The sequence below is a fragment of the Piliocolobus tephrosceles genome, chromosome 14, assembly GCF_002776525.5.
Source record: "Piliocolobus tephrosceles isolate RC106 chromosome 14, ASM277652v3, whole genome shotgun sequence".
NCBI classification, from domain to species: Eukaryota; Metazoa; Chordata; class Mammalia; order Primates; family Cercopithecidae; genus Piliocolobus; species Piliocolobus tephrosceles.
The window spans coordinates 90,497,500-90,523,575 of NC_045447.1; the positions used below are offsets into that span (position 1 = coordinate 90,497,500).

A 26,076-nucleotide genomic window follows, 5' to 3' on the forward strand; every position below is an offset into this window, starting at 1 on the left:
CAAAGAACAGATCATGATAAATGTGAAAGTAGGAGATAATTTCTATGAGAGTGTTGTAAGCCAGTGGTTCTGAAAGGGTGGTTCCCAGACCAGTAGCTTCAGTATCACCTGGGAACTTGTTAGAATCCCTCACCTACTAAATCAGAAACTCTGATGTACAGTCAGCAATCTGTGTTTTCTTTTCTTTCTTTTTTTTTTTTTTTTTTTTTTCCTGAGACTAGACTTTGTCTCCCAGGTTGGAGTCCAATGGTATGATCCCAGCTCACTGCAACCTCCGCCTCCCAGGTTCAAATGATCCCCCCACCTCAGCCTCCCTTGTAGCTGGGATTACCGGTGCCTGCCACCATGCTCGGCTAATTTTTTGTATTTTTAATAGAGATAGGGCTTCACCATGTTGGCCAGGATGGTCTTGAACTCCTGACCTCAGGTGATCTGCCCACCTCAGCCTCCCAAAGTGCTGGGATTACAGGCATGAGCCACTGTGCCTGGCCTCACTTGTGTTTTTAAAGAGAAAAAAAAAATTTTTTCGTCTGCATTTCCTTAGTAGACATGGGGGTAAATCAGTTGTTGGTAAAAGCTGTGTGCCTCTTTCTTCATATTATGACTCATATTCTTATGGCTTTCTCCTCTTTGAATTATTTGAAAACAGTACTCTCCTTGCACCAATATGAATGCATAAGTGATGAATATAAAATGTATTCAAGATTTTAGAAGGGAGCTAGAAGAGAGAAGTTGTACAGCATGATATCAAGATTGCACTTAAAAATAAACAAGGCCGAGCACATTGGCTCATGCTTGTAATCCCAGCACTTTGGGAGGCTGAGGTGGGCAGATCACCTGAGGTCAGGAGTTTGAGACCATCCTGGCCAACATGGTGAAGCCCTGTCTCTATTAAAAATACAAAAAATTAGCTGGGCTTGGTGGCAGGAACCTGTAATCCCAGCTACTTGGGAGGCTGAGGCAGAAGAATCACTTGAACCTGGGAGGCGGAGGTTTTAGTGAGCTGAGATCCCACCATTGCACTCCAGCCTGGGCAACAAGAGCAAAACTCCATCTCAAAAATAAATAAATAAATAAACAAACAAACAAACTAACAAACCTTTTGAGGTATCTCATCTCCCAAATCTCTCTTCTTGGCTTAGCCTCTCTTCCTGCTCCTGATCCGCGTCACCTTCTCTCTGAATTTTCTTCTAAGAGCAGTGCAGTTCAATACCCACACGACTTTCAAAAGTCTTAACCTCAGCTGCTAGTTAATATAATCTTCACAGAAATTAAAGGAATTAAATTGAAGACTTTGTTTGCCTTGTGAACAAAAAATTCCTCAGTTCCCAGGTATCACTAAAGCTATGCTGAATGAAGGTGACATCAATTTACATTTACCTGATTTATGTTTGTTCCACGGGCGAGGAGGAAACCTGGGTTACGGTGGTATCAGGTTTCCAGTGTGTCCACATCAGATTCTGGTCCTTTTCACTATGATGTTGCAACCTGCGTGTCCCCCTGCCCTGCGTGGGGCTCAGGTCCTGCACCCACCTGTCCTATCTCCTTCCTGATGGTTGCTAGGGTCAAAACCCAGTGGGGAGAATGAGCTGCACTCACGGGGGATGACTTGGGGACTGGGTCCAGAAAGTGGCACATCCACAAGAGGTTGTTTAGAGCTACCTAAGAGGAGTCTTCCCTGGTCCCAGACTTGGTTGCACATTAGAATCAACTGGGGAGCTTTTAAAAATGCCTATGCCAGCCGAGTGTGGTGACTCATGCCTGCAATCCCAGCACTTTGGGTGGTTGAGGCAGATGTATCACAAGGTCAGGAGATCAAGACCAGCTTGACCAACATGGTGAAACCCCATCTCTACTAAAAATATAAAAATTGGCTGGACATGGTGGTGTGTGCCTGTAATCCCAGCTACTGAGGAGGCTGAGGCAGGAAGAATTGCTTGAACCCGGGAGGTGGAGGTTGCAGTGAGCCAACATCATGCCACTGCACTCCAGCCTGGGCAACAAAGAGAGACTCCATCTCAAAAAAAAGAAAAAATGCCTATGCCTAGGCCACATTCCATAGCAATCACATCAGAATCCTTGGTGCAGGACCTAGGCATCAGGATTTCTGTTGTTGTTTGAGACGGAGTCTTGCTCTGTCTCCCAGGCTGGAGTGCAGTGGCGCAATCTCGGCTGACTGCAACCTCCGCCTCCCGGGCTCAAGCAATTCTCCTGCCTCAGACTCCTGAGTAGGTGAGACTACTGGTGCCCACCACCATGCCTGGCTAATATTTTTATTTTTAGTAGAGACGGGGTTTCACGATGTTGGCCAGGCTGGTCCCAAACTCCTGACTTTAGGTGATCTGCCTGTCTTGGCCTCTCCAAGTGCTGGGATTACAGGCGTGAGCCACCGCGCTCAGCCAGCATCAGGATTTGTTAAGGTTCCATAAGTAATTCCAATGGGCGGCAATGGTGAGAACCATTAGACTAGATGATGTACAAAAAGTCCACATTAGGCTAAGACGTTATAACAATTTTGTTCAAAACACTTCACATAATTAAGTGGGCTATATTTTCATCATACTATCTGTTTCGCATGTGGGAAATCTGAGACACAAAGAAAATGTGAGTCATACCAGACAGACCACAGGTGAACTGTTAAGGAGGGAAAAGCCGAGTATCACCGTCCACAGTCCTGCTCCCATTAAAGCCTATGAAATGGAAGACACAATATTATTCTTTGAGGTTTCCTAGGACCAGAAGAAGGTCAGAGACTCTTTTTTTTTTTTTGGAAACGGAGCCTCACTCTGTTGCCAGGCTGGAGGCCAGTGGCGTGATCTCCAATCACTGCAACCTACGACTCCCTGGTTCCAGCGATTCTCCTGCCTCAGCCTCCCAAGTAGCTGGGACTACAGGCGCCCACCACTGTGCCCAGCTAATTTTTTGTAATTTTAGTAGAGATGAGGTTTCACCGTGTTAGCCAGGATGGTCTGGATCTCCTGACCTTGTGATACACCCACCTCAACCACCAAAAGTGCTGGGATTACAGGCGTGAGGCACTGCGCCCGGCCAAGGTCAGAGACTCTTAATGGATAATGCAGACAACTGGAATGCAATCATCAGGTATTCATTTCTGTTTTAAGGTTTTATGTCTGAGAAACCTGAAACCTGAAGAAGTAAAGCAATCATGAGTTTTTTAAAAACTTAATAATATGGTTTTGGGTTTAAAAAGAAAGACTGACTCAGAGCTGGGGAAAACACTCACTTGTGATACGCATCAACATGAAAACAGCTTAACTCTGTTCCATGGCAATTCGCACAGTGTGACTCGGAGACACCTCTCTTCACCAGCTCTGGCTCAGGGGATGTGAAGGTGGGAACAGAGGTCACAGTGACTTCATATGAGAAGGACTTAACTGACCATTGCTGGTTTTGAAGATGGAGGAAGGTCCACAGTCAATGAATGAGGGTGGCTTCGAGAAGCTAGAAACGGCAAGAAAATAGATTCTCCTCTAAAACTCCCAGAAAGAAACACAGTTCTGCTGACACCTCGATTTGAAGCCAGTGAGACCTGCTTCAGACTTCTGACCTACAGAACGGTAAGAAAATAAATTTGTATTGCTTATAACCATTTTGTGTGTGGTAGTTTGTTACAGCAGCAATAAGAAATTAACACAGTTGCGACCAGGCGCCATGGCTCATGCCTGTAATCCCAGCACTTTGGGAGGCTGAGGTGGGTGGATCACTTAAGGTCAGAAGTTCGAGACCAGCCTGGCCAACATGGCAAAACCCTGTCTCTACTAAAAATACAAAAATTAGCTGGGCTTGGTGGTGGGCGCCTATAATCCCAGCTACTCAGGAGGCTGAGGCAGAAGAACCTCTTGAACCCGGGAGGCAGAGTTTGCAGTGAGCCGAGATCATGCCACTGTACTCCAGCCTGGGCGACACAGTGAGACTCCATCTCAAAAAAGAAAGAAAGAAAGAAACTAACACAGTGGTTTTATCTGACTATCTGAGTATCAGAAGTAGTAAGAGAAATGTGAAAATGGTTCTTAAGTTACAAAGTACCATATGAAGATAAAGTATTCATCCATTTATTCCCTCATTTATTCATCAAATATTATTGGGCTCCTCCTACTTTGAGCCAAGCACTTTTATGGATGTTGAGAATATACTAAAGCCAAAACAGATTTAAAACAAAACAAACACTGGCCAGGCTCAGTGGCTCACGCCTGTAATCCCAGGCTATATGGCGGGCATGAGAGGAAGCAGGAGATGTCAGGTGAGATACAGCAGTGGCATGGTCCAGGGTGGTAGCAATGGAGGTAGGTAAAAGGGATCCTAATCTGGATATATTTTGAAATACAGGCCGGGTTTGATGGCTCACACCTGTAACCCCAGCACTTTGGGAGGCCAAGGCAGGCAGATCGCTTGAGCTTCGGAGTTCAAGACCAGCCTGGCCGACATGGTGAAACCCTGTCTCTACTAAAGATACAAAAATTAGCCAGGTGTGGTGGTACATGCCTATAGTCCCAGCTACTTGGGAGGCTGAAGCAGGAGAATCACTTGAACCTGGGAGGCGGAGGTTTCAGTGAGCCACTGCACTCCAGCCTGGGCAACAGAGTGAGACTCTATCTAAAAAAAAAAGAAAGAAAGAAAGAAAGAAAAACAAAAAAGGAAAGAAAATAGAGCCAAAAGCATTTGTTGAATTGGGCGTGTGCTGTGTGAGAAAGAGAGGCAAGACAGATGACTGCAGGAGTTTTTGGCCTGAGCAACTAGATGGAGTTGTCAATGAGTGAGTCCGGGAGGACAGTGGGAGAAGGAGGCTCCGGGAGAAGAAGATAAGGAGCTGCGTATTGGACATGTTTGTCTGAAACGCCAATTTTACCTCTAAGGGGAGATGTTAACTAAGCAGTTGGAAATATAAGTCTGGAGTTCTGAGGACAGGTCCAGACTAGAGATAGAAATCAGGGCGATGTCAAGGTTAAATCTAGATGTACTTAACAGCATGAGGTTGGATGAGGCCATACAGAAGGGCTGTAGAGAGAAAAAAGAAGAGATCTGAGGCCTGAGTCGTGAAGCTCTGCAGGGTTAAGAGGCCTGTGGAGTGAGGAGGAAACTGAAGGCTGACAAAGCGTGACGAAAACGAAACCACGAGGATTAAGAGTCCAGGTGAGGAAAAGGGTTTCAAGGTCAAAGAGTGATGACTTGTCTGAAATGCTGCTGAGAGTACAGGTAAAACAAGTTTAGATAAATGCCTGCTGGATTTAGAACCATGGAGCTGAAATGGACAGGGCCAGCTTCCCTAGAGGCATGGGACTAAGCTCCTGATTAGAGAGGGTTTAATGGAATTTGGAGACACCAGATACAGGGAATTCTTTTGACACAGAACAATCAGGTTCTTCCAGAAACTCCCTTTGCTGTTTTCACAAGGAGGCTGATGCCCTCTTGGGCCCTCTGTGTTGTTCTGGAGGCCTCAGCTGCCAACCTGCGGAGGGCAAGGAACAGGGGACAACTACAGCGCCTTCTTCCCTGACCACAGCAAAGGGGAATGAAGGTCAGTTTTCCACGAAGCAGGTGGTGCGTGCCTGTTGTTCCAGCTACTCAGAAGGCTGAGGAGGGAGGATCTCTTGAGCCTAGAAGTTTGAGGCTGCAGTGAGCTATGGTCAATTACACCACTGGACTCCAGCCTGGGCAACAGAGTGAGACCCCATTTCATAAGTAAATCAATAAATACTATTTTTAAAACCTGTGATAATTTGCTCTGCTGGTGAGTGTGTGGGGGAAACAGGAAGCCACATATTGCTGGTGAGAATGTAAATGGGTACAATTTCTCTGTGGAAGACATGAAGAGTCATCAGGAAGCTTAAGGCCTGGGAGTTCCTAGGGGATCATCTATCTAGAAAATTTACCCTGGGAAACTGACCTTCAAGTCCCCCTTGCAGAGATTATGCAGGAATGAACTGGAGTGACTCCAGTGCCCTTCTCTGGTCAGGAACATAGCCGGGGTCTCCAGAACATATAGAAGGTGTAAGAGAAGGAGAGTTTTTGCAGAAACTGACGGGAGCCAGCACACAGCACCCAGGGAAGTTTGCCCCTGTGGAAAAGATGGCTGCCGAAACTCCAGCTCCATGCACTCTTCTAAGAGTTTAAATTCTCCTATCCTTTATCAAGGTCTAAGGAACTTGTTTCTTTTGCCTAGGTCTGATGGCATCTATTGCCAATCATCTTCCCCCACACAGAGGGTAAGACCTATCGACTTTTTAAATACATTTTGACCAAGCAATACCACTTATGGCAATTAATACTATACATATGTTTATATATGTGTGAAGACATTCACTGTAGCATTGTTTATAGTAGCAAAAAGCTGGAAATAACTGGCATGCCCATTAGGGAATTATTTGAACATCATGGCATAGCCCCTGTGCTGGGTAGACACAGAAAAGAATAAAGAGACTTTATATAAATTGATATGGAATGATTTTCCAAATGTGTTAAGTGAGAAGAAGCAAAGTAAAGAACATATATGGGCCAAGCATGGTGGCTTGGTGTTTCCAAACATTAGATGTTAGAGGTATATACTAAAGAGGCAGTTTAGGCTGGGCACAGTGGCTCACGCCTGTAATCCCAGCACTTTGGGAGGCCAAGAAGGACAGATCACTTGAGTCCAGCAGTTTGAGGCCAACGTGGTCAACATGGTGATACCTCATCTCTACAAAAAATACAAAAATTAACTGGACGTGGTAGCATCCACCTGTAATCCCACTACTTGGGAGGCTGAGGTAGGAGGACTGTCCGAGCCCAGGAGATTGAGGCTGCAGTGAGCTGTGAGCATGCCACTACACTGCAGCCTGGGCAGAGTGAAACCCTGTGTCAAAAAAAAAAAAAAAAGAACAGATATGGATGGTAGGTGGATATTGCTGAATTGCTTCTTCCTTTTCTTTTTTTCTTTTTCTTCTTTTTCGTTTTTGGAGACAGGTCTCACTCTGTCAACCAGGCTGGAATGCAGTGGCATGATCACTGCTTACTGCAGCCTCAACCTCCCCGGCTCAGGAGATCCTTCCACTTCAGCCTCCTAAATAGCTGGGACCGTAGGTGTGTGCCACCACGCCCCAGCTAATTTTTTTTTTTTTTTTTTTTTTTGGTAGAGATAGGTTTCACCATGTTGCCTAGGCTGGTCTCAAACTCCTGGGCTTGATCGGCCTGCCTCGGCCTCCCAAAGTGCTGGGATTACAGGCATGAGCCACTGTGCCCGGCCTAAATTGCCTCTTTAGTATATACCTCTAACATCTAATGCATGTAAACACTAGGGCTAATTTTCACCCCATTTCTTAACTTTTTTATAGTTACGCATGTGATTTTGCACATTACCACCAGAGGGGGCCTCTGCCACACTTCATGCAATATTTACACGTCAGTATGGAGGATGTTTATTAAACAATTTTTATACCTAGAACATTCTTGTTCATTTAGCGTAGGCATTTTGGTGCTCAGCTTAAAAAAACTCTGCGAGCCCTTTGGGAGGCCGAGGCGAGCGGATCACGAGGTCAGGAGATCGAGACCATCCTGGCTAAAATGATGAAACCCCGTCTCTACTAAAAATACAAAAAAAAAAAATGAGCCGGGCGTAGTGGCGGGCTCCTATGGTCCCAGCTACTCGGGAGACTGAGGCAGGAGAATGGCGTGAACCCGGGAGGTGGAGCTTGCAGTGATCCGAGATTGTGCCACTACACTCCAGCCTGGGCGACAGAGGGAGACTCCGTCTCGACAAACAAACAAACAAACAAACAACTCTGTGAGCCCCCTGGCTCTTCCGTCTTCTTTAGCATGTGAATCCACAGTCCCTGTGTCCAGTACGCCCTGACCCTGTCATCTTCCTTTGCTGTGCTGGATTCCTGAAACTGTGAAAATGCCTCACAACTTCTATGCACTCTCACCCTCAAAAGAGTGCATTTAGTGGCATGTCTGCGCCAGCCGTCTTTGTCCAGATGGCTTCCAGATAGGAATCACTGAGTCCAGGAATACTTTCAGAAGCCCGGAGAGTCTCTGCTCTTTGAAAGCTTATCATCACTGCAAACTCAGAGAGTCCAGATCCTGCTCAACACATGCTGTCTGCTTTCTGTTTACCCCTCTAGTCTTTACTAACAGATACTTAAAAAATAAATATATATATACACATATATATATACACACACACGCACATATATATACACACACACAAACAGCCAGGCATGGTGGCTCGTGCATGTAATCTGAGCACTCTGGGAGCCCAAGGCAGGCAGATTACTTAAGACCAGGAGTTTGAGACCAGCCTGGGCAACATGGTGAAACCCTATCTCTACCAAAAATACAAAAATTAGCCAGGTTTGGTGGCACGTGCCTGTAGTTCCAGGTACTCGGGAGGTTGAGGTGAGAGGATGGCTTGAGCCCAGAAGACTGAGGCTACAGAGAGCTGTGATCATGCCACTGCACTCCAGCCTGGGTTGCAGAGTACGACCCCATCTCAAAACAACAACAGCAAAAACAATCTTATTGAGGCATGGTTTAATAAAATATAGCTGTTTAGGTGTATAGTTCAATGAGTTCTGACCAACCGATTCACCCAGGCAATACCACAATCAAGATAAAGAATATTTCTATGACCCCAAAAAGTAAGCGCCCTCCTCTCCCCACACTCAGCCCCAGCTACAACTGCTCTCCTTTCTGTCACTATAGATTAGATTTGCCTCTTCCAGAATTTCAAATATATAAACATGAATCGAATGGTTTGTACTCTTTCCTGTTTGGCATGTTTATCTCCACATAAGCTCTGGAGATTCATCCATGTTGAAGTGTGAATGAATTTTGTTTTCCGAAATGTTATTCCATTGTATGAATATGATATGCTGCAATGTGTTGATCCATTCAGACAGGTACTTCTTTTAACTTGTTTTTGCTGGTAAACACCCTGATGGGCATCTGCTCACTGTACATGTTATTTTCTTTTGGACAGAAATGCTAAATTTGCTATTATTTATTTTACGTTTTTCCAAAATGGAAACATCTTTCTGAAACAATGGGAAAAGGATCAGAATATGCTACCCCAGGCGGGGCATGGTGGCAGGGCCTGTAATCCCAGCACTTTGGGAGACTGAAGTGGGAAGATCCCTTGAGGCCAGGCATTTGAGACCAGCCTGGGCAATAAAGCAAGACCCTGTCTCTACCAAAAACAAAATAAAATGAATTAGCGGGGCGGGGTAGTGTGTACCTGTCATCCTAGCTACTTGGTTCAAGACCACAGTAAGGTGTGATCACACTACTACACTCCAGCCTGGGCAACAACAAACAAGACCCTGTCTCTCTAGAAAACAACAACAACGAAAAGCAAATAAAATGTAAAAGTAAAAGTAAAAAAGAATATGCCACCTCAAAACATGACATATTTGCATAAGGATTATTTTGAACTAAAGGCAAATGAGAAACAGCAGACACAAGCAAAACTCTTTGCCCTCTCTCTTCCTACCTACAAACAGAGCCTAATTTCCCTTTGCAAAGGTGATGCCCTCTCCCATATGAGAATAAGGTGAACAATTAATCTGCATAACATACCTCACTAAACAAGCCTTAATTACCATACCTTTCCCAGTTACCTTTCCACAATTTATCCCCACCAGAGAAGGCCAGCCTCTCCCCATTTCCTTGTCTAGTAGCTTCCCACACTTTATCGCCCTGTGTTAAAATGGTGTATAAGCTCCTGGGTCTAAGCACCTCTTTGGGATTTTCACTTATTTTCTGTGAAGCTTAGATATGCAAACAAAATAAACCTTTTCTTTTTTGTTTTGTTTTGTTTTTGAGATAGAGTCTCTGTTGCCCAGGCTGGAGCGCAATGGTACGATCTCGGCTCACTGCAACCTCTGCCTCCTGGGCTCAAGTGATTCTTGTGCCTCAGCCTCCCAAGTAGCTGGAATTACAGGTGCACACCACCATGCCCAGCTAAATTTCTGTATTTTTTGTAAAGACAAGTTATCTCCATTTTGGCCAGGCTGGTCTCAAACTCCTGACCTCAAGTGATCCGCCGGCCTCAGCCTCCCAAAGTGCTGGGATTACATACAGGTGTAAGCCACGACACCCAGCCAAAAGAAACCTTTTCTGCTGTTAATCTGCCTTTTGTCAGTTTAATTCACAGGCCCTGGCTACTGAACCTAACGTGCTAGAGGAAAGATGCTTTTTCCTCTCTGACAAATGATAGTTGTAAAAGCACATATATATGTACATTTTTCTTTTCTTTCTTTCTTTCCTTTTTTTTTTTTTTGAGACAGTTTTGCTCTGTCAGCCAGGCTGGAATGCAGTGGCGTAATCTTGGCTCACTGCAATCTCCGCCTCCCGTGTTGAAGTGATTCTCCTGCCTCAGCCTCCCGAGTAGCTGGGCTTACAGACTCAGGCCACCACACCAGGCTAATTTTTGTATTTTTAGTAGAGATGGGGTTTCACCACATTGGCCAGGCTGGTCTACAACTCCTGACCTCAAGGGATCCGCCCACCTTGGCCTCCCAAAGTGTTGAGATTACAGGGGTGAGTCACTGTACCTGGCCTATTTTTCTTTATTTAAACATTTAAGAAGTAGAATGTAAACATTCCTGGAAAGGACTGCATATCCATTATTTATTCATGTCTTTCACCACTGGAGATAATACATATATTGATTTTGCTTGCTTTTCTTGAACAAATTCTATGACAATATAGTGTAGTATCCCTCATCATTTTTTAAAGCTTTGTGACAGTCACAAAACATAATTATTTCTCTATCAATGAACGCTGTTTTAAAATTTTTTAAATGAAAATTAGCATTGTCTATAGCATACTTTCCAGGTTATAAACTCTAACCTTGTCCAATTGTCTTTGAGATATTCACCACTTTTTTTTTTTTTTTTTTTTTTTTTGAGGCAAGAGTTTTGCTCTTGTTGCCCAGACTGAAGTTCAATGGCGCGATTTCGGCTCACCACAACCGCTGCCTCCTGGTTTCAAGCATTTCTCCTGCCTCAGCCTCCTGAGTAGCTAGGATTACAGCATGTGCCACCACACCCGGCTAATTTTTTGTATTTTTAGTAGAGACGGAGTTTCTCCATGTTGGTCAGGCTGGTCTTGAACTCCCAACCTCAGGTGATCCGCCCACCTCAGCCTCCCAAAGTGCTGGGATTATAGGTGTGAGCCACCAAGCCCAGCCCTGTTCGCCACTTTTTATAAATTATATGTAACTGATAGTGTGTAAATTCTGTCCTCTCTGGCAATAATTTAACTGGTTCCCACCATCCCCACCCTATGAAAATACCAGTTTTAATTTCCATTTGCAATTCATCTTAACATTCCTTTACTCCAGATAAGTCTGTGCTTTTTGACTTTTCCTTTGAAATGGTTATAACATATGCCTGATTCCCTCATATCATATGCATAAATTCCTTAACAGATGTGCACTTTTATATTTGTATGAGTCACGACCTTATCTTTTTCTGAAAAGTATTTTTTAACAACCCTCACATTGTTTCCAGTCTTTCGATTCTGAAATCTTTGTGTATTTGTAAGATTTCCTACATAGGATAAATTCCTAGATGAATAGTTGTTAATAAGTATTCATGTTGCCCAAATGCCTTCTAGAAAGTTTGTAGAGATCTCTATGACAGAGGGCAGCATAGCAATCTGTATTCCTACACCTTCATCTATATTGTGTTTATCAATCTTTTTCAACTTTGCCAATCTGACAGGTAAAAAGTGATTTGTAGTTTTAATTTGCATTTCTTCAATTCCTATTGAAATTGAGCATCTTTTCATGTGGATTTCTTCTTTAGTGAAGTATCTTATCATGCCCTTTGCCCGTTTTTCACCTGGTGCATATTTTTATGTAAAAACCCTTTATTTGAAAAATTAATTTTTGCTTACATGCTATTGCATATGTTTTCTAGTTTGACTTTTAACTTTGCTTATGATATATTTTGTTATGCATACATTTAACACTTTAATGTATTAAGTTAACTATATCAAACTATTTTGTGTGTGATTTTAGCTTTGTTGCCATTCTGAGAAATGCTGCCTGCTCTTAAAAGGGATCAACCTGTTTCTTTTTAAAAACATTGAAGAACTTACATGTATGGGTTTTAGAAACATATTTCAGGCTTTACACTACCTGGAATTTGCATACTCAGGAGCCACACTTTGTTTTTTTCCTGGACGGTATATTTATGATTGAATTTGCTTTCTCCATCTTCATGCTTTGGAAGTCGTACCTTACTCTTTTATGTCTTCCTCGTGTTCCTTTCAATGCAATTTGATTAAATTTCTAAAACAATTCGAAACTAATTTTGTAGCATTTGTCAAAATAAACAAATCTGGATTTAGGCAAGGGGAGACTATTCAAAAGGGTTATTGAAAGAAGAGGATGGGTGGCTATCACAAAAGGATGAGGAGAGCTCTTTAGCCAGTGCTATTTTTCAGGAAAACAAGTCTCTGGCAAAGATCAGCACTGTTGACCTTCCTTTTGTTGATGATAAATGAACATTATTCACCACTGAGCAATTCAGATGCAATCCTAAGCCTCCTGCATGGGGTGAGTCAGGGACTAAGAAGCAGTCTCCTGGGGACACTGGTTGGTGTCGTTCTGACAAAACCAGCTGAAGCATCTGTTGAGAGGTGGTGGCAAAGATCAGTTGTCTAAGGGTCAGGTATCTTAAAATGAGGAAAGCCTACCATTAAAAACAGAAATATTAATGAAAAGGTTTAATATTAAAGGCCCAAGAAATATTAATCTTGGCATCTACAAGCCAAGGAGAGAGGCCTCAGAAGAAACCCAACTCTGCTAACACTCAATTTTGTACTTCCAGCCTCCAGAATTATGAGAAAACAAAATTCTGTTGTTTGAAGTACCAGTCCGTGGTACTTTGTTATGACATACTAGCAAAGTAATATACCTACCGAGAAAACTATGAAGTAGATAATTAGCTGTCTGTCATACACCAGCATATTGTAGCAGACTAGTCAAGCTTAAGGTTATATACCTTGTGACTTTTTAATAGCCATATACTCCTTATAGTACAACTTTTCTTTCTTTCTTTCTTTCTTTCTTTCTTTCTTTCTTTCTTTCTTTCTTTCTTTCTTTCTTTCTTTCTTTCTTTCTTTCTTTCTTTTTTGTTGTTGTTGTTGTTCTTGTTTTGAGATGGAGTCTCACTCTGTCACCCAGGCTGGAATGCAATGATGTGATCTCGCCTCACTGCAACCTCTGCCTCCTGGATTCAAGTGATTCTCCTGCCTCAGCCTCCTGAGTAACTGGGATTACAGACCCCTGCCACCACACCCAGCTAATTTTTGTACTTTTAGTAGAGATGGGGTTTCACCATTTTGGTCAGGCTGGTCTCAAACTCCTGACCTCAGGTGATCCACCCACCTTGGTCTTCCAAAGTGCTGGGATTACAGGCATGAGCCACCATGCCTGGCCAGTACAACTTTTCAATGTGGCAAGAATGAGCACATCATTAGCAGACCAAAATATATTTAGCCTCCCTGTACTAAAAAAAATTATGTAAGCTTTAAATTATGCTCCACTATTCTATCTTACTTAGAAATGATCTAGGTACTTATATTAGACCATTCTTGCATTGCTATAAAGAACTACCTGAGACTGGGTAATTTATAAAGAAAAGAGGTTTAATTGGTTCACAGTTCTGTACGCTGTACAGAAAGCATGGCTTGGGGAGGCCTCAGGAAACTCACAATCATGGCGCAAGTTGAAGGGGAAGCAGGTACGTCTTATATGGCTGGAGCAGGGGGAGGAGAGGCGGGGAGGAGGTGCCACATACTTTTGAACAACCAGATCTCGTGAGAACTCTGTCACAAGACAGCACCAGGGGGATGGTGCTAAAACATTAGAAACCACCTCCATGATTCAATTACACTCGTCAGGCCCCGCCTCCAACACTGGGACTACAATTTGATATGAGATTTGAGTAGGGACACCGATCGAAACCATATCCCCCCGAAGTGGGAAAGTCTCCCTACCCAGCTAGTTTCCCCTTCAGCCAGACCAGCTGTACCCTACTTAATCCTCAATCTAAGGAGCTTTACCTCCCTGCCAGCCCACAGAACTATTTGAACAAGCCAATTACATCCTCCCATGGAACAAAAGGTTACGTCACTCTTGTGCCATTACTACAAAGCCTGCCTCACCCAGCCCCTGCTGCTTCAGTCTACTTTCAAATGCAATTCCCGTGTGGTTCTGCCTGGCATGCAATAACCTCCTCATCCCTTAGGCTGTGAGTATGTAACTGAAAAAACTGTAGCCAATCTCATCTGTCCAGTATTGGGTGCCATCTGTTCAGCCATCTCATACTATTTAGTGCAGAAGATCCCTCCTTCACCAATGGTGTGAAGAGAAGGTGGTCAGAACAGAAGGGAAGCCTAAATCTTGAGTGACCATGAGTTGAGGAGCTGGAGTGGCTAGGAAAAGGTCTGTAGGAATGGGTAGAGGGGTGAAGGAAGTGGACAGATTAAAGAATTCAAGGCAACAAAAGAGAAGGTTTAAAGTGATAAAAACGGAGGGATGAGGATGATGGGAAGGGAGCAGTCTTAGATGAGCTGGTTTAGGGAGATCTCATGTTTCCCAAAGAGGCCTTTGAGGTTCTAGGTTACCTTTAGTAAATTTTGCCATTTTTGAGGCTATTAAACTGAATTAGTGCCATAATGGCATATACTCAGTGGAGGAAGAGGACGGCATCTGATAGAGTGAGAGTTACCCTGGCATTAGTGAATAGTTAGCCCAAAGAAAATATCTTTAAAGGAGCCAAGAAAAAGTCTCAGTTGATTAATTTCCTCGAACAATCCCCAGGTCGAGGAGCTGAAAAAGCACAGAAGTCTCACAGGAGGGCCAAAGCATCTCTTTGCCTAAAACAATCAAAGTAACCTTTTACTGTTCTTCAACAGACAAGATGGCCAGAGCGCTAGTTCAAGACTTGAACGCACCCAAGAGTCCTCAAGTCCTGAACATGGCACCTTTACCTGGATGGGGCTTGTGGAGGTCCCTAGGTGAGTTCCAGTCTTGAGCTGGATCACAGCAACGAGAACTGTCAAATAAAAACCAAATCCAGACCTAGGTAAGGAGAGACTTTATTTAAAAGGAGTATTGCAACCTAAGAAGAGAATGTTGCAATAGGGGAGGGACAGCATTCTAATAGAATGCTTCAACCATAAGATCTGCAAGTTTTTGAAAGGTAAGGCGGAAAAGGGCTTTTTTTTTTTTACTGGGACTAGTAAACAATGTTAAAAAGAACCAGTATTGGCTGGGTGCAGTGGCTTACGCCTGTAATCCCAGCACTCTGAGAGGCTGAGGTGGGCAGATCACCTGAGGTCAGGAATTCGAGACCAGCCTGACCAACATGGTGAAAACTCTTCTCTACTAAAAATACAAAATTGGCTGGGCGTGGTGGCGCATGCCTGTAATCCCAGCTACTTGGGAGGCTGAGGCAGAAGAATCACTTGAACCTGGGAGACGGAGGTTGCAGTGAGCCGAGATTGTGCCATTGCACTCCAGCCTGGGCAATAAGAGCAAAACTCCGTCTCAAAAAAGAAAAAAAAAAAGAAGAAGAAGAAGAAGAACCAGTATCAGGGAGTGGGATGAGCAGATGGCCTGATCAGGCAATTGATCAGGACATAATTTCTTTGTGGTCAGCTGGGAAGGGGCTTCTTGGGAAGGGATGTGATATGGTTTGACTGTGTTCCCACCCAAACCCCACCCAAATCTCATCTTGAATTGTAATCCCCATAATCCCCACGTGGCAAGGGAGGGGCTTGGTGGAGGTGATTGGATCCTGGGGGTGGTTTCCCCAATGTTGTTTTGTGATAGTGAGTGAGTTCTCAGGAGATCTGATGGTCTTTTAAGGCTGTTTTCCCTGCTCTTGCTTGCTCTCTCTCACCTGCCACCATGTAAAATGTGCCTCTTCCCCTTCTGTCATGATTATAAGATTCCTGAGGCCCCCCAGCCATACAAAACTGTGAGTCAATTAAACCTCTTTTCTTTTTTTTTTTTCTTTCCTTTGTTAGACAGAGTCTCACTCTGTCACCAGGCTGGAGTGCAGTGGCATGATTTCAGCTCACTGCAACCTCCGCCTCCTGGGTTCAAGCGACTCTCCTACCTCAGCCTCCTGAGTAGCTGAGATTACAGGCATGCACCATCACGACTGGCTAATTTTTGTATTTTTAGTAGAGACAGCGTTTCACTATGTTGGTCAGGCTGGTCTTGAACTCCTAACCTCGTGATCTGCCCGCCTCAGCCTACCAAAGTGCTGAGATTACAGGTATGAGCCACCGCACCCAGCCTTTAAACCTCTTTTCTTTATAAATTACCCAGTCTCAGAAATGTCTTTATAGCAATGTGAAAGCAGACTAATACAGAACGTTAAGGGGCTTATTCCCAATTCCAGTGCTGGTTTAGGCTGAGACTAGATTAAAGGGCAAAGACCTGGTGGAAGGAGAAAAGCTTGACTGAAGTTTGATCAAGTAAGATATTTGCCCAGATTGATCAGTAGGGGCAAATGGTTCAGCTAACCATTTATAAGATGAGAATGGAAATTTGGAGGGCATGTCTATGGCCTTGTCGTAGGTGTGAAAGGATGTTATCCACGTTGCTTACCTAAGTCATTTGGGGAAAGGTGGTTCTATGTAGTTAGTGGTTTCTCAGAAAATAAAAGGAGGAGAGGATCTTCACTGTTCTCCAGTAACACAAAGTATAGGTCAAGCAACACCATCCCCTTATTTTTTTTTTTAATGTATTCTTATTTATTTATTTATTTATTTTTGAGATGGAGCCTTGCTCTGGAGCCACGCCCAGGCTGGAGTGCAGTGGCATGATCTTGGCTCACTGCAACCTCCACCTCCCGGATTCAACTGATTCTCATGCCTCAGCCTCCCCAGTAGCTAGGATTACAGGTGTGCACCACCGCACTCAGCTAATTTTTATATTTTTAGTAGATGGGGTTTTGCCATGTTGGCCAGGCTGGTCTGGAACTCCTTACCTCAAGTGATCTGCCTGCCTCGGCCTCCCAAACTGCTGGGATTACAGGCATGAGCCACCATGCCCGGCCTCTGTCCCGTTATTTGATTGTACTTGTAACTACAGTTTTATTATGACATTTTAAGAATATATTGCTATTGTATTCATCATTACTATGACAGCTGTGTTTATCAGACACTTTCCCACATCTATAATATTAGGAGAGTTGGATATTTGTGATCATGAGTTTACTCCTTGTGCTGGTTATTGAAGTATGTCTTAAGAGTTCAGACTCAAGCTTCTATCCTCTGCTCAGTGGGCCAGGGCTGAGACTTAGCAAATCACATTTCCTATCAGGTTTTGCTTATAAGGGGTGCTTGAGGAGAGGGACTTGCTACTTTATAGCTGCTTACTGTTCCTGTCCATGTTACCAAGCAATGGCTCTTCTCCCTGGCTGCAGCAGCAGCTGGTTCCAGTTTCTTAGATTTGTTTGTTTGTTTGTTTGTTTTAATCCACCCTGTACCATCCAGCCTCAATGTTTACCTTAGCTGACGCTAAGTACCACCCCCTCCTTTGAGGTCTGACTCCCAGCCAACCAGGGGTCCTCTCCTGGCTCTTAGGTTCTAATAACCCCAACACTTCCCCTCTACCCAGCTCTGTGCAGGGCAGCTGCTTCCTGCAGTTACTCTCTCTCTGTTACGGCAATGTTTTTACCTTGCCAGTCTTCATGACCTTAAATTCTCTGTAAAAATAATTGCTGTGATTTCTGTTTTCTGACTGGGCCCTGACTGATACACCCCTAAGCATTCCAGAAATACCTTCTAAACTACTTGTATAGATTTATGGGTGTAACATACAGGAATTGCAGGAATTAAAAATAAGTGGACTGGGCAAGGTGGCTCACACCTGTAATCCCAGCACTTTGGGAGACTGAGGTGGGTGGATTGCTTGAGCCTGGGAGTTTAAAACCAGCCTGGGCAACATGGTGAAACCCCATCTCTACAAAAAATATCAAAAAATTAGCTGGGCGTGATGGCACACATCTGTAGTCCCAGCTACTTGGGAGGCTGAGGTGGGAGAATTACCTGAGCAGGGGTAAGTTGAGGCTGCAGTGAGCTGTGATTGCACCACTGTGCTCCAGCCTGACTAACAGAGTGAGACCCTGTCATGCACACACACACACAAAATGGATTACACTTATGGTATACAGGCAGTATCCAACTGACAAACAAGATATGTTCTAAAAGTTAATTCATAAATCTATTGCTTGGCAACCCCCCTGGCTAATTTATCTATTTTTATTTTGTAGAGGTGAGGTCTGGCTGTGCTGCCCAGGCTGATCTCAAGCTCCCAGGCTCAAGGGATATTCACACCTTGGCTTCCTAAAGTGTTGAAATTATAAGCATGAGCCATTGCAAACGGCCGGCTATACTTTAATTTATTTATTTATTTATTTATTTATTTTTGAGATGGAGCCTTGCTTTGTTGCCCAGGCCGGACTGTAGTGGCACGATCTCGGCTCACTGCAACCTCCACCTCCCGGGTTCAAGCAATTCTCATGCCTCAGCCTTCCGAGTCGCTGGGATTACAGGCACATGCTGGCTAATTTTTGTATTTTTAGTAGAGACAGGGTTTTGGTATGTTGGCCAGGCGGGTCTTGAACTCCTGACGTCAGGTGATCCGCCCATCTCGGCCTCCCAAAGTGCTGGAATTACAGGCAGGAGTCACTGCACCCGGCCCCAGCTATACTTTAAACTTATGTTTAGCAATTAATATGTCAGTATTTTAACTTACAAATGACTCAGACATTTAATGAATATCTATTACTTAATTTAATATGTTTGAGATTTCAAGTTACCAAAAAGGATTCTTAAAACTGTTTTTAAGTAGACAAATTTTATAAAACATCATTTTTTAAGTTTATTTATAAACTTTTATTCCATTTACATTTACCTAATTTACTTGCTCTTAACAATTATGCTTGAATTGCTTGTGAAAAATTTCATGAGACATTAAACAAAGCTAGCCATTGAAGGAGTTCAGGAGATTTCCCCAAAATCATTTCCTCTCCCCTAAATTGTCTCTCCCCAGTGAAGAGGGTATACAAGCTCCTAAAATTTCAGTTTTTGTTGGGGGAGACAGAGGGAATATTAATTTTTCTTTCCTGTGCTACCCCCTACAAGAAATCTGCATACTTTTTCTCTTGTTAATCTACCTGCTGTCAATTTATTTCACAGACTTAGTCATCCAATCCTCAGAGAGTAGAGGGAAAGTCTTTCTTCCTCTACACCATCATCTTATGTTAATTTTTGTTGACAGATTAGGCAGGTATCAAACATATCACAGTCTAATGGCCTCCAAGTTAGAATTTTTTTTTTTTTTTTTTTGACACGGAGTTTTGCTCTGTCGCCCAGGCTGGAGTGCAGTAGCACGATCTCGGCTCACTGCAAGCTCCGCCTCCCGGGTTCACGCCATTCTCCTGCCTCAGCCTCTTGAGTAGCTGGGACTACAGGCGCCCGCCACTACGCCCGGCTAATTTTTTGTATTTTTAGTAGAGACGGGGTTTCACCGTGTTAGCCAGGATGGTCTCAATCTCCTAACTTCGTGATCCTCCCGCCTCGGCCTCCCAAAGTGCTGGGATTACAGACGTGAACCACCGCGCCCGGCCAGAATTTTGTTTTATAACAACATGGAAACAAATTTAAGACCTCGTTCTGTTTTATAGGAGCTAAAAATCCAAAGAAAGAAGACACAGCTACAATATTCCTCTTGTTACAAAGAGAACTGTGGCAACTTTTATAACTGACACACAGCTCTGTGCTATAAGGGCGGGGAAGGTTTTTTCCTACTTTCCAGAGCACGGTGGATTGTTCCACAGTTTAATTTGATCTTAATTTTTATGTGGAAATACACATGAATGTAATGAGTTCTTAAACGCTAAATTTAGGAAGCAAGGTTCATTAGGGGAAAGAAAAGAAACACCTACATGGTTATCTCTAAACTACATATCAAGAACCTTGGAATTTAATTATATTGTTTTTCTAGAACATATTTTCATGTTTAAAATCAGAAAAGGCAGCATTTCTCGAGTTTCCTGCTTTCGAGGAAGGGAGGCATAAAATGTTTAAAAAGACGCCGCTCACACACATAGCTCTAAGAATCAGAGCACAGTGAGGAAGATAGCGAGGAAGCACTGGGACCGCAGCGCTACTCCAAGACTAAGTCAGTGCCCAGAGGGCGCCCTTGCCTCGAGGCGGGAACTGCGAGTCCGCAGCAAGTCCCCAGCCCCGCGCCCGCGCAGGTGGGCGAGGCGGGGACGTGGTGGGCGGGGCCTAGAAAGGCGGGGCCTTTGGGGGCGGCCCCGGGGCGGGCTCCGCCGGTGCAAGGGCTGCCGGCGCAGGTCCAGAGCGTCTAGAGCGCGGCGCGGGGCAGGATCTCGGTGGACCAGGAGCGGCAGCGCATCCTCCTGCGACTCCGGGACCAGACGCCCACTCCAGGTAACCGACTCCCCATCGTGTTCCCCTGCTCGGCCGCCCAGCGGTGGGGGAGGGCAGAGAAGGATGAGTGGGAGGGAGCCGGCTCTCAGCCAGTACCCCTTGGCCCCGGGCGGGCTGGGCTCTGCCGCACAGAAGGAAGCAGAACCCGGGTGCGCCCGGTACCGGGATGGAGCGGCGCGTCCTCCTTCCACCTTCATTTTATGTCCGCTCAGTGGGGCTGGGACGCCGGTGCCCCGTGTCCCCCGAAAGTCACTTTCTGGTCTCTTGACCCTGGTCCGTGTAGCTTAGACGTCGGAGGGGTTGGCTGCGGGCGTAGATAGGCAGGGAACGAAAAGACTCGCTGCCATCCCTTGGGTGCCAGGGGCTTAACTTCATTTAACTTCATTGAATCCTAACCCCAGCCCGGCTAAGAGGCATTTTCACCCCTACTTTACTGATAAAGAGGCCAACGCTAGGATAATAAATGACACGCTCTAGAGCAAACTATTACTAATAGAAAAGGAGACGTTAGTTTAGGGGCTCCGAAGCCTCTCTCCTTTCCTGCTCCTCGCTTGCTTTCTTCTCGCGGCAGTCAAGGAAACTCGCGCGCACGGTCTATTACGAAAAAAAGTGATTCGTCTTAAACGCATTTCACCCCCTCCTAGGTTTCTCTTTCCTCTTCTTTTAAATTATCTCAGGCAGATTCCTCCAAGTTTTGGTTATTAGGTTTCTGAAATGCAAGAAGCCCTTGCTCACTGCTTCTTTTCTCCTGGCAGCGCTTTCTGCGCAGCACAGGCACCCTCACCTGTCACGCCTCCCTCTCCTCTTCCCCTCTCCCAGCGTGGATGAGGGCGCTTGCAGATCCGGGCTGGGGCACTGGCCACCTAGGCCGAGGTAGGTTCTGTAGGCATCTGGCATGCTGTAGATGCATATAAACGTTGCCCTGTACACCCTTTGCCTTGTTATTTCTTTCTGCAGAAAAGAGTCGGTTTTTCACACATAATGGGGCAAGAGGCCAATTGGGAGGATATATGGTGTTCAAAGAAAGCCATGGTGCCGAGATAAGAATGCGGCCACAGCTTTTTGTGGGCTGAATTTGATGGGTGGGAGGTGAGAGACATGGTCTGGAAGTTGTCTTTTCGTCTGGCATTCTGCCCCCCTTACAGAGCTGTTCTGAAAGACCAGTTTGTTTTATAGAGGGGGATAGGAGGGGTTAATAGTTTTTAAAGATCTGTGTAAATTACCTGCTAGGAGCTTAGGCAATTCCAGGCAGGCCCCCCTGCTGGAGGCTTTGGTAACAGATTTCAGTTCTGGCAGGGAGGAAAACTCAGACTGTGTAGATACCTGCTTTTTCTTAAAGGAATTTTTTTCGGGCCTTTAAAATGATACTTTTGGGAAACTGATTTCTTAGAAATGGCAAACTCCTTTAATTTTAAATGCAATATGCCAAACTGTGAATTTACTTTTAAAAAGTGTTTTATTGGCCGAGAGGTTGATATTTTTTCCATTTCATGATGAGGGTTTGACGGTCACTGCCACCTCCTCTGCCCGTCCTTCAGCTTGGCCCTGTAAAGGACCTCCTTAGCCTTGGCCCCAAGTTTGTACTAGATTCTATCCTTTACTAATTATAGTTCATTCTTGATTAATGATAGCAATACTTCCACTCACTTTTTAAGGAGTTACTCCTTTTCCATTTGTAATTGAATTGCTTAACAGTAAGAAAAACGTTTTTCCCTAAAACTGGGATCACAAAATCCACTTTATCCATGTGGACTAAACAGGTAATGCACGAGAGTGCTTGAATGGGCCTAGGTGACTGCAGAGGAACCTGCTAAATCTGGGTGGATAGTGACCATTTCCACCCAGTATCCATGCAGGAATTCCCATGCAGCCATGCAATGTAGGCAGCTCTTCCTTTTTTTTTTTTTTTTTTTCATGAATAGCTGAGAACTTTTACTTAAAAATAAAAAACGTAAAGCCTGATTTTAAATATTGGCTCATATCGTTTCCTTTTTAAAACACAGAGAGGGCCGGGCGCAGTGGCACAAACCTATAATCCCAGCACGTTGGGAGGCTGAGGAGGGTGGATCACGAGGTCAGGAGTTCAAGACCAGCCTGGCCAAGATGGTGAGGCCAAGATGGTGAGACTCTACTAAAAATTCAAAAATTAGCTGGGTATGGTGTCCAGGCACCTGTAATCCCAGCTACTCAGGAGGCTGAAACAGAGAATTGTTTGAACCCGGGAGGTGGAGGTTGCAGTGAGCCAAGATTGAGCCACTGCACTCCAGCCTGGGTGACAGAGCGAGACTCTGTCTCAAAAGAAACAAACAAACAAACAAAAAAAACCAAAAAAATCCAAACCACAAACACAACGAGGCTGGGCATGGTGGCTCATACCTGTAATCCCAGCATTTTGGGAGGCCAAAGCAGGCGGATCACTTAAGGTCAGGAGTTCGAGACCGGCCTGACCGACATGGCAAAACCCCATCTCTGCAAAAACAAAAATCAGCCAGGTGTGGTGGTAGGCGCCTGTAATCCCAGCTACTTAGGAGACTGAGGCAGGATAATCGCTTGAACCCGGGAGGTGGAGGTTGGGATGAGCAGGGATTGTGCCACTACACTCAAGCCTGCACGACAGAGTGAAACTCCCATCTTAAAACAAAAAACCCACGAAGAATAAAATCAAACTTGTTTCATGCATCATCTGTTTGCAAAGCTCTGCCTTAAAAACTGCTAATGTACACGGTGATTATATTCGCTGATGAATGGAAAATTCTGAATTGTGATGTAGATATTATATATTTTTCATGAAATGAAAGTGATAGAAAACAGAAATTACTACTGGAAATGATCAATGGTCAAATTCTGTTTTCTATGAAGTGTGTGGTATTTCAGCTATACTGTATATATATATATATATTTTTTTATAGAGCCAACCAAGGACTCTTGTCACTATTTTTATTTATTCTAATGAGAAATGTATTCATGGTTCCAGGTCAGTATGTCAAATGTCTAACTCCTTGTCTTAAAAAGGGAGTTCCCAAATGACTGTTCATATAACCAGATGTGTTTCTTGTGGAGACTGTCTGTATTCTTGGCTTTGTCACTGGATTCATGGCTTAGTGCTGTCACGTTTCCTATCTGAGGCAAATGCCAGCCTTTCTCAATTGTGACACTTTTGACATTTTTGGCCAGATAAGTTTTGTTGTGGGGGCTGTCCTGTGCATCGCAGATGTTTAGCAGCGTCTCTGGCCTCTACCTATTAAATAAATGCCAGTGCACCCTCCCTGCAGTTAAACGACCCCAAATGTCTCCAGACATAGGCAAATGTTCCCTGGAGAACAAAGTCATTTTTGGTTGAGGAACAAAATGAACCTATATTTAAGATGGTCTAAACGTTTCTGAGATGGTCTAAACATTTATAAGCTTAACAATTAACTTCAAACTCTTCATGACTAGAGAAGCTATTTGTAGATTTAAACGTCTGATGTTTTGAAACGTCTTTATCATAAAGATAACTAAATCAGTGTTCTTTGTGAATGGCCAATGTGTCCTGCTGGTTTCTTTTCTTTTCTTTTTTTTCTTTTTCCTATTCTGAGAAGCATGCCCTGCCAGTTTCCATCTCCAAAGAAATTTCAAGTGTTCAGTGCATTTGTTAAATTTCATAAAGTTTAAAAATTTGGAAATGAACAAGGAATTCTATGGTAGTTTTAGGTAGAATTTAGTTTTAAGAAAAATTAACCTCTTTTTAGCTAACAGCAACAAAACAAAGACTGCTGTGTATTTCTGTAATCTGAAAAATCTCAACTTTCTCAAAGGGAGCGCTACATAATGTATGGTATAACTTATATCATAAGAAAACATGTCCTAGAAAGGTAACCCTCTTTATTAGGACTTACATGTGCTCAGGGAGGTTGAAAACAGCCTTGATTATGGAGGATGCCTCCTTAGCTGGGGATTAGCTATCCACTGGTCCCTTCCAGAAATCAAACTAATTTGTAAAACTCAGGACTGGCTACATAATTTGTGGGGCCCCTTGTTAAAAAAATTAAGAATTTGAACATGGTGACCACAGAGCATTAAACCAAGCACAGGGTCCACTGTGACTGCATTGGTTGCCCACCCGTGAGCTGGCCCTGGTGAAACTCTTTATTTATAGCTTACAGTAGGGTTGTGATCACAAATGCAAATCTAAACCGTGAAATGTTAACTGCTGTCACTAGGCACCTGGAGTTTCTGCTTCCTTGATTGTTCTTCTGTTTCCAATGAGGAATCTGCATGTATTTGGTCATCAATGCAATAACGTTACTAAGAAATCCTCCCGTGATTGATTTTTCCTATGCTAAAGAGGTAGCCAAATTTTTGTTCATTAGAGTCATGGGTACTGGAGCAATCTATTTATTCAGGCATTCATTGAACAACTATTTACTGAGCATCTGTTAGATGCCCGGCATTGCTCACTCCTGGGCCACAACTGTGAACGAGATGGAGGGTCCCTGCCTTTATGAGCTTATGAGCTTATGAGACAAACACATAGTCACACCGGCTCAGGCTATCACAATCCTAAGGGGTACTTAGGAATGCACAGGGTCTTAGGGGAGCATGTGACCCTGAGACCTAACCTGGTTTAGGGGAGAGAGACTGTTCAGGGAAGGTCTGCTTAAAAAATGATATTTAAAATAAGGCCTGGGGGCAGGCATGGTGGCTCATACCTGTAATCCTAGCACTTTGGGAAGCTGAGATGGGAGAATCGCTTGAGGCCAGGAGTTCGAGACCAGCCAGGTCAACAAAGCGAGACTCCCATCTCTTTTTGTAAAAAATAAAATTTTTTTAAAAAGGCTGAAAGATTAGTAGGAGTTAGTGAAGTACATTAGGGGATAAACTTACAGGCTGAAAGAGTTGAGATCAAGAGGAAAATATGTCTGGGGATGAGGCCTCTTGGGTCATTTTTAGGATTTTGGACTTTAATGTCAGCATAGTGGAAACCCACTTTTTGTTTGTTTCAGACAGGGTCTCACTCTGTTGCCCAGGTTGGAATGCAGTGGCACGATCTTGGCTCACTGCAGCCTCTGCCTCCCAGGCTGAGGTGATCCTCCCACCTCAGCCTCCTGAGTAGCTGAGACCACAGGCACACGCCACCATGCCTGGGTAATTTTTGTATTTTTAGTGGAGATGGGTTTTTGCCATGTTGCCCAGGCTGGTCTCGAACTCCTGGGCTCAAGCGATCTGCCTACCTTGGCCTCCCAGAGTGCTGGGATTACAGGTGTAAGCCAGCACCCCTGGCCACTAAAGGGTTTTTGATTTGAGGTTGTTTTTTTTTTTGAAGACAGTGTCTCACTTTGTTGTCCAGGTTGGAGTGCGGTGGCTATTCACAGCTGTGATCATAGCACACTTCAGTTGAACTCCTAGGCTCAAGTGATCCTCCCACTTCAGCCTCTCAAGTAGTTGAGACTACAGGCATGGGCTACCATATCTGACTAGAAGTAATTTTATTTTAGACCCAGCAAGCCCTGAATCCTTTATGTTTTCTCTAGAGTCTACTGAAAAATTGAATATACTTCTTTAGTTCATCTCTCTCACATTTTCTCAAAGGCAGGTACTAGGCCAGGT

General features: G+C 44.2%; 1 protein-coding gene across 10 annotated transcripts in view; it reads left to right on the plus strand.

Moving 5' to 3' along the window:
• Window positions 1-3,029: 3,029 nt before the first annotated feature.
• Window positions 3,030-26,076, plus strand: part of GCNT1 (glucosaminyl (N-acetyl) transferase 1) — a 203,491-nt gene continuing 180,444 nt past the window's right edge. For 9 of the 10 annotated variants that reach the window (XR_002731832.3, XR_002731831.3, XR_002731830.3 and 6 more), the window contains exon 1: window positions 20,343-20,487. The gene's annotated coding sequence lies outside the window, so the exon portion shown is untranslated. Of the gene's footprint in view, window positions 3,579-20,342; window positions 20,488-26,076 lie in introns of those variants that run through there. The other variant, XM_023213319.2, reaches the window with a different exon arrangement.